This window comes from Bubalus bubalis, chromosome 7, assembly GCF_019923935.1.
Source record: "Bubalus bubalis isolate 160015118507 breed Murrah chromosome 7, NDDB_SH_1, whole genome shotgun sequence".
NCBI lineage: Eukaryota > Metazoa > Chordata > Mammalia > Artiodactyla > Bovidae > Bubalus > Bubalus bubalis.
This window is the reverse complement of record NC_059163.1, coordinates 30,545,165-30,554,635: the sequence shown is the minus strand read 5'-3', so window position 1 is coordinate 30,554,635 and position 9,471 is coordinate 30,545,165. Positions and strand designations below refer to the sequence as shown.

Sequence of the window (9,471 nt, the reverse complement as noted above, 5' to 3'; positions counted from 1 at the left end):
TATCACCTGGGAAATCCCATGGACAGAGGAGCCTGGTGGGCTATAGACCCTGGGGTCGGACACAATTTAGTGACTGAACAACAATAACTAGGTTATTAGTTTTAAGTAGTTTTTTTAAAAAACTGGATTCCTTGTGCAAAGCTGCTTCAGTCGTGTCTGACTCTTTGCAACCCTATGGACTGCAGCCCTCCCTCCAGGCTCCTCTGTCCATGGGAGATGCCTTAGTCATCTAAATAGTGGACATGATTATGTATTCTGGAAAGAATTTTACTTTTCTTTCAAATTTGAATTTTAAAAAATGTCTTCCTTTTGTATAAAAGCTTTCAATAAAATTTTGACTAGAAGCAGCAGTGGACATTCTCACCTCCCAATCTTGGTGGGAAAACAGAGTTATTAGAATTAACTATTAGAGTCATTCTGGCCTCTTAAGCTCATTAGACAGTTCATTTTGGGTGTGGATGTGCGTGTGAAACTCTACTTTATTGGAATAGAGCAAATAGGTAACAGGAATCACACTGGTGCTGGCAGCTTTGGGCCCCTGCCCTCATCCCTTTTAGCCCCAAAGGCCTGGAGGGCTCCTGCCCCTATGAGGCTCTCCTACTTGCTTGCACCAGGACAGGCTTCCACTTTGGGGAACTGCACTAAGCAGGCAATTCCAACGTGCATTTTGCTACCAGATTCACAATTAGCAGCAAATGCCCACAATGACAGCAGTAGTGATAAGACTGGACTTGACATTTCAGGAAAGGATGAGGAAAAGGTTAAGTCAAACCCAGGCACCACATGTTAACAATGGTCTCACAGCAGAAGAGGATGAAATGGCTGGATGGCATCCCCAACTCAGTGGACATGAATCTGAGCAATCTCCAGGAGATAGTGAAGGACAGGGGAGCCTGAGGTGCTGCCGTCCATGGGGTCACAAAGTCAGACATAACTTAGCAACTAGACAACAATGATAGACTTAAGGTTATTGAGATTTTCTTTTGCTTATTCAGGCAGTGTTTGGTAATTTGCCTTTCAAGAAAGTTTGCCATTTCATCAAAGTTTGTCAGTTTTTTTGCCAATGTTTTTGTTATATTACTAGTGATATTCTCAGTTTCATTCTTGATATTGGTAATTTTTTCTCTTTTTTTTCCTCCTTGTAAGTTTAGCTACTAGTTTTTGAACTTCATTGATTTTTTTTTTTTGAAGCAGCTTCATTTCGGTTTGATTCTTTACTATTTGCTTTTCTGTTTTTCTTGATTTCTATTATTTATTACTTTCTTCCTTCTACTTACCTTGGGTTTAATCTGTTCTTATTTTTCTAGCTTCTTAAGAATGACACTTAGGCCATTGTTTTGAGATCTTTACTAATACAACCAATTAGAGCTGTAAAATCCTCTAAAAGCTCTGTTTTAGCTATGCCCCACAAATTCCAGTATATTGGGTTTTAATCTCATGTATTTTAAAACAGTTTTATATTTTGTGTGTGTGTGTGTGATTTCTTCTTTGATGCTGCTTAAAAGTTTATTTTCCAAATATTTGGGAATTTTCTATTTTCTTTTCTTTTTTTTTTTTTCTAGCTATTTCTAATTTAATTTAATGTAGTAAAGTAATGAATGTATGTATGCTCAGTTTTAGTCTGATTCTTTGTGACCCCATGGACTGGGGCCCGCCAGGGTCCTCTGTCCATGGAATCTTTCAGGCAAAAATACTGGAGTGGGTTGCCATTTCCTCCTCCAGGGGATCTTTCCCACCCAGGGATCAAACCCGAGTTTCTTATATTTCCTGCACTGGCAGGTGGATTCTTTACCCCTACCACTAGTGCCACCTAGTATGTGTGGTATAATTTTAATCCTTCTAAATTTGTCAAAGCTAGTTTTTATGGCATGACATTTTAGTCTATCTTGATGAATGCTCTGTGTGCTCTTGAAAAAAAGTATAATATTTCATAATACCATTATATTTGTTATATATATATATATACTCACACACACAACATTGTCTGATATTAATAGTCATTCCAGCTTTCTTATAATTGGTGTTTACAAGTTACATCTTTCTTCCATTCTTTAAATTTTAACCTATGTCTTATGTTTAAAATTAATTTCTTGTAGACACTATATGCTGCTGCTGCTGCTAAGTCTCTTCAGTCCTGTCCTACTCTGTGCGACCCCATAGACGGCAGCCCACCAGGCTCCCCCGTCCCTGGGATTCTCCAGGCAAGAACACTGGAGTGGGTTGCCATTTCCTTCTCCAATGCATGAAAGTGAAAAGTGAAAGTGAAGTCGCTCAGTCATGCCTGACTCTTGGCAACCCCATGGACTGCAGCCTACCAGGCTCCTCTGTCCATGGGATTTTCCAGGCAAGAGTACTGGAGGGTGTTGCCATTGCCTTCTCCGAGGCACTATATAGTTGTGTTTTTTAATAATCCAGTTAACAGTTTCTATCTTTTAACTTAAATATTTAGACTATTTACATGTAACTATTGATATATATAGTTGTGTTTTTTTAATAATCCAGTTAACAGTTTCTATCTTTTAATTTAAATATTTAGACTATTTACATGTAACTATTGATATGGTTAAGTTTAAATCTACCATTTTGGTATTTATTTTCTTTGCTTCTTTTCTTTTTTTTTAAATTTAGTTCCCTGACCAGGAATCGAACCTGTGCCCTTGGCAGTGAAATTTTGGAGTCCTAACCACTGGACTGCTAGGGAATCCTCTGTGTTTATTTTCATTTTCCTGCCTTATTACAATAACTTAATAGTTTTAGGGTTCTGTTTTGCTTACCACATGGCTCAGCAGATAAAGACTCCACCTGCAATGCAGGAAATGTGGGTTTGATTCCTGGGTCAGGAAGATGCCCTGGAGTAGGAAATGGCAACCCACTCTGGTATTCTGCCTGAAAAATTCGTGGACAGAGGAAGCCTGGTGGGCTACATTCCAAAGCATTGCGAAGAGTTGTACATGACTGAGCACTCACACATTTGTTTCCATGAATAGTTTATTCATTAAATTCTCTCAGCTTTTGTTTTTCTGGTAAAAATCTAATTTTTCCCCCAAGAATATTTTCTCTGGATATACGTTTTTTGGTGATAGTTTTCTCTCTGTACTGTCCTACAGCTTACATACTTTCTGACAAGATGTCTGTGAACATTCTCATTTATTTTTTCCTTCTGTGCATGTCTTTTTTTATGTGATTTTTTTTTAATGTTCTCTTTAATGCTTTTCCCCCCACAGTTTAATCATAATAGCCTTTGTGTGATTTTCTTTATGTTCATCTTGCTTGGGTGTCATTGAATTTCCTGGATCTGTTTGTTGATAGAATTCTTCAAATTTGGAAAATACCTGGCCATTTGTTATTCAAATATTTTTCCTGCTCACCCTTTGGACTCTAATTATATCTGTTAGACTACTTGATATTATTCTACAGGTCACTGAGTTTCTGTTGATTTTTCCATCTTTTTAATTTTTGTGCAATATTTCATTTGGATAAGTACTATTGCTATGGCCCCAATTTCACTGGGATTTAAACTACAATTAATTGCTTCTAGTAGATTTTAAATTTAATTTTTATGATTTTCATGTCTAGATATCCCATTTGGTTCCTTTGTAGATCTTACATTTCTTTCCTTGTTGTGTTCAGTTTTTCGCTTTGAATAAATATATGGTAATATTTTAAGGTCTCAGTCTTCTAATTCTGTCTCTGTTATTTCTGGATATATTTCTATTGATGATACTTTTGATCATTTGTCATATTTTTCTGCTTATTTGCATATCTTATCTCTTTAATGATTGCTAAGCCTCTGATTTTCTTCTTGAGTGCTATTTATTTCTGTGTTCATTTAAAGTTTTTATTATTTTCTGAATACAGTTAAATCACTTTGGATTAGTTTAATCATTTCACAACTTGTTTTGAAGTTTTTTTAACTTGGGAGTGAAGAGTGAAGAAAATACTAAGATGTTACAAAAGTGGGAGAAATATTGGGTCTTAGGCACCGTGGTTATGAGAACATTCCTCTTGAAGTTAATGTTTGCTTCTCATGGAAGCATAGTTTTAAAGTCTACCCACAATAATTTATCATTCATATTTCTACCTGGGAAAATATTTATTTAAGACCTAGGGAGGCCAGCATGAATACCCTGGGGAACAGACCCAGAAGATAAAGTAGATTTTTCCCATATGACCTGCTTTTTGTTATTTTTTTATGACTGGTTCTTCCTTTATTTATCTCAAAAGATACTGAGGCTATTTTTCATAGGCACTGTTTTCTTTAGGTAGAATGAAGCCAGGTTAATAACCTAGTTAATCATAATATGTATAAATGTCTCACCACCACTGTATTTTGGGAAATGATATTTAAAATTGACAAATACTCTTTATACTGTGTTGACATTTTATTTTCCATAGTACTTATTATCATGCTATATACTCAATTTGTTCTTTCAGATTTACTGCTGCTCAACCCTCCACATTCACTTCTATCCTTTTCTGCTTTGCTTTGACCCCCAGTTTTACAAAATACATTGTCTGGCTTCTGTATCTCTCTTGCCTGGATGGTTGAGTCCAGAAAATTGAAAGTCCCAGTAGAAGACTAGAGGGGGAAAGAGAGAGAGGAAGCATATTTATTTTGCCCCAATTCTTCCCATCATCTTTCAGTGGTGGTGGTCTTCCATGGATAACAGCTCCTGTAGGGTGATCTCCTCTTATTTTGGCCCTCTCAGGGTTCAGGTACTTCTGTACATTATATTTGTCCCTTTAGGCTTTGTCATACTGATAACTCCTCTCTGTTGTGGGGAATTCACTAAGCTTTGTTAACTGCCTTCATCTATGCATTACTCTGTATGTTGTTCCTTCATTAAACTCTCTTCAGTTAAACACTTTTGAGCATGACTCTTTTTTTTTTATAGGGACCTTGTCTGAAATAAATTCCTTTCCATATAATATCTGGAGAGCACTTTTGCAAACCTAAATCAAATAAGGTCACTCCTTTATTCCAAACTCTCCAATGACCTTCCTTTCCAGTTAGAATCAAATCCAAGCTTTTTGATGAAACTTCAATGTAAACTCTTCAATTTCATCTTTTTCCAGTCTCTCCCTCTCTTTCTGTTCCAGCCACACTGGTTCTCTGTCTCCCAAGAACATGCCAGGTGCATTCATGCCTTGGTGCCTGTATACTTGCTGTTCTTTCAACCTGGCAGCATTGTTTCCTAGGTCTTTACATGACTGACTCTTATCATTTGTATTTCTACTCAAGTTTCACCTTCTCTGAGAGACCTTCATTGATCAACTTATCTAAGTCACTGTTCAATATCCTATTACTTTCTTCAGTGAAGTCAACAATCCTAGCAGGATTGTTTTCTGTTTGAGATAGCATCCCTCTGTCTAAAGCCTAACAGGCTCTGCACACATGGACTCTCTTAGGAGCATGGCCATGGTATCTCTGCAGAGTGAGACATGCTACCTTTCAACTTCCTGTTTGAAACTCAATTTCTACCCCTATCTACAAGAGACTCCCAAACCCTGATTCTTCTCAGACACACTAAGCATCATGTAGACTGCTACGTGCATCCTGTCTTTCAGCAACAGGGTGGTCCAGCCTCCTTTCCACATGTCCATTGCTCATTTACCCCAAAGTTGCTAAGGGTACTCCATTGTCCTAAAACATAATCTCATTAGGCAATGGGTGAAAAAATATCACATTAGCTGAAGATATCTGTGAAATATTGGTTACTGATTCTCATTCTAGATGAAACTGAGCCCTCCTAGGTGGTTTCTAAAAATCTCAATGGCTTGTAGGGCAGTCATTAAGCATCTTTTGTACGTGTGAGAAGGAGCTGGGCTGAACTGGTGACCTTGAAACACTCTTTCGCCACACCAAATATAGCAGAATTACTTTTAAAAAGTCAGATAACTTTTTTCCTTCTGGAAATTCTCCTCTAGGATATCCCTTGTTGAATAAAATATTCTTTGATGTTGGAAATGTCCTATATCTGCGCTGTTCAATGAAGGAACCATGAACATGCATGGCTATTGAGCATTTGTAGTATGAATAGTATAGCGAGCTACTGAATTTTAAATTTTATTCAAATTTAAGTAATTTTAAGTTTAAAAAATAAGATGAGGCTAGTGGCTACCATATTAGACAGCACAGCTCTAGAATCTTTCTACCAATACACTACAGCCCAAGTACAAAATTTTGCACTTTATGAGATATGATCCAGTGAGGGACTGGCGAGACTCAGAATCACTCTGGAAAGGTTCTATATATAAACAGGGTACTAATTTGTAAAAGATTTTGCTTCTTGGTCTGTTCATTCTGGAAACCATACTGAATAGAGCCAAATAATATATTTCAAGTGTTAATTACCAATCACTTCTGTATGTGGTGTTGATAAAATCTGTAGTCAGTGTGGCTCAGGAAGTCTCTGACATTCTTTGAGTCTACACTGACAATTCCTCTCAACTAAATCTCATGCTAATTCTTCTCCAATACTCATAATTGCTGAAAAGTCAGCATCAGTTCTGACAAATCCAAACGTTGTTATCTCTTTTTGACATTGCTCAAAATCCATCTATTAAAGTACAGAGCCAGCTCATTGGATGCATCGGTAGCTTTCCAGATCGCTGCTTTCTCCTCCTGCAGAGCTGGGCCTACGTTTTTGCAACCATGTCTAAGGGACCTGCAGTTGGCATTGATCTTGGCACCACCGATTCTTGTGTGGGAGAGCACAGAAAGGTGGAAATAATTGCCAATGATCAGGGGACTGAACCACCCCAAGCTATGTCACCTTTACTAACACCAGACGATTGATTGGTGATGCTGCATAGAACCAAGTCGCAATGAATCCCACCAACACGGTTTTTGATGTCAAACAACTTATTGGATGAAGATTTGATGATCTGTTATGAAACATTGGCCCTTCATGGTGGCAAATGATGCTGGCAGACCTAAGGTTTAAGTAGAATACAAGGGAGAGACAAAGAGTTTTTATCCAGAGGAGATGTCATCCACGGTCCTGACAAAGAGGAAAGAAATTGCAGAAGTCTGCCTTGGGAAGACTGTTACCAACGCTGTTGTCACGGTACTTGCCTACTTTAATGACTCTCAGCGTCAGGCTACCAAAGATGCTAGAACTATTGCTGGTCTCCGTGTACTTAGAATCATCAGTGAACCAACTGCTGCTGCTATTGCCTATGGCTTAGACAAAAAGGTTGGAGCAGAGAGAAATGTGCTGATCTTTGATTTAGGTGGCGGCATTTTGATGTGTCAATCCTCACTATTGAGGATGGAATCTTTGAGGTTAAATCTATAGCTGGAGATACTTGTCTGGAGAAGACTTTGACAATGGCAGGGTCAACCATTTCCTTGCAGAGTTCAAGAGCAGACACAAGAAGGATATCAGTGAGAACAAGAGGGCTGTCTGTTGCCTCCGTACTGCTTCTGAGCTTGCTAAGCGCACTCGCTCTTCCAGAACCCAGGCCAGTATTGAGATTGATTCCCTCTATGAAGGAATCAACTTCCGATTTGAAGAATTGAATGCTGACTTGTTTTGTGGCACCCTGGACCCTATGGAGAAAGCCCTTCAGGATGCCAAGCTGGACAAGTCTCAGATCCACGATATTGTCTTGGTGGTTGGCTCAACCTGCATCCCCAAGATTCAGAAACTTCTCCAGAACTTCTTCAGTGGGAAAGAACTGAATAAGAGCATCAACCCCGGTGAGGCTCTTGCATATGGTGCAGCTGTCCAGGTAGCCATTTTGTCTGGAGACAAATCTGAAAATGTTCAAGACTTGCTGCTGTCGGATGTCACTGCTGGTGGAGTCACGAGTGTCCTCAAGCACAATTCCACCATTCCTACCAAGCAGACGCAGACTTTCACCACCTACTCTGACAACCAGCCTGGTGTTCTCATTCAGGTTTATGAAGGTGAGTGAACCATGACCAAGGATAACAACTTGCTTGGCAACCTGCCCCTATAGTGTTTCTTAGATCGAAGTCACTTTTGATATTGATGCCAATGGCATTCTCAATGTCTTTGCTATGGAAAAGAGCACAGGATAAGAGAACAAGATTACCATCACTAATGACAAGGGCTGTTTGAGCAAGGATGACATTGAACAGATGGTTCATGAAGCAGAAAAGTACAAAGCTGAAGACAAGAAGCATCAGGATAAGGTGTCTTCAAAGAATTTGCATGAATCCTATGCCTTCAACATGAAAGCTACTGTTGAGGATGAGAAACTTCAGGGCAAGATTAATGATGAGGACAAACAGAAGATTCTTGACAAGTATAATGAAATAATCAACTGGCTGGATAAGAACCAGACTGCAGGGAAGGAAGAATTTGAACACCAGCAGAAGGAGTTGGAAAAATTCTACAACCCCATCATTACCAAGCTGTACCAGAGCACAGGAGGCATGCCCAGGGGAATGCCAGGAGGAATGCCTGGGGGCTTTCTTGGTGATGGAGCTCCTCCATCAGGTGGTGCCTTCTCGGGGCCCACCATTGAAGAGGTTGATTAAGCCAGCCTAGCATAGATATAGCATTGTTCCACACAAAACATGGAAGGACCCAAATTTGTAGCAAATCCCGTGGCAGTTACAAAGTTGAGCTGCTATAGTAAACAACTGGGCATTCTTGATACTTGAACATGGAATGTGTGTGCACATGGAAAAACATTGCACTTTACAAGCTCTGTATTGCAAGAGAAAAAATTCAATGTCTCAAATAAAACTGTATTTAAAATTGAAAAAAAAAGGTACAGAGTCACCCTGCATTGGCTATTGGATTGTGTTAACTATATTCCAAAGCTTTAACTAACTCTGTTCTTCTTTCTTCAAGTTGTGTAAATGCTGGTCTCTGGCTCCTTTCCAGTGTCAATGGGCTCTACTTGTGTAATCTGTTAAACTTTCCCTTGGTGTCCTTTAAGAAGCAGATACTAAGATGGGATTAAACATTTAAGGGTTGTCTTAGGAGAAAGTACCCATGTGAAAGGAAATAGGGAGGTACCCAGAGGAAACTGGGGGATCCTTCTGACCACCTGGCCAGTCTAACCCAGAGTGAAGGAGAGAGGGAGAGAATGTTGGGTGGTTGTTTAATCACTCAGTTGTGTCCGACTCTTTTTGAAACTATGGGCTGCAGCATGCCAGGCTTCCCTGTCCTTCACTATCTCCCAGAGTTTGCTCAAACTCGTGTCCATGGAGTCAATGATGCCATCCAACCATCTCATCCTCTGTTGCCCCTTCTCTTCCTGCCCTCAATCTTTCCCAGAATCAGGGTCTTTTCCAATGTGTCGGTTCTTCACATCAGGTGGCCAAAGTATTGGAGCTTTAGCATCAGTCCTTCCAGTGAATATTCAGGGTTGATTTCCTTTAAGATTGACTGGGTCGATCTCCTTGCTGTTGGGTGGAGGGCCACACAGTTCCAGCAAAGCCATCAGGGAACCCCCCCGGATGAATTTGGCCAACTGAAGTCTCATGTC

General features: G+C 39.5%; 1 pseudogene; it reads left to right on the top strand.

The window, feature by feature from the left end:
• The first annotated feature begins 6,655 nt into the window (after positions 1 to 6,655).
• Positions 6,656 to 8,569, top strand: LOC102407603 (annotated as a pseudogene).
• Positions 8,570 to 9,471: the final 902 nt, after the last annotated feature.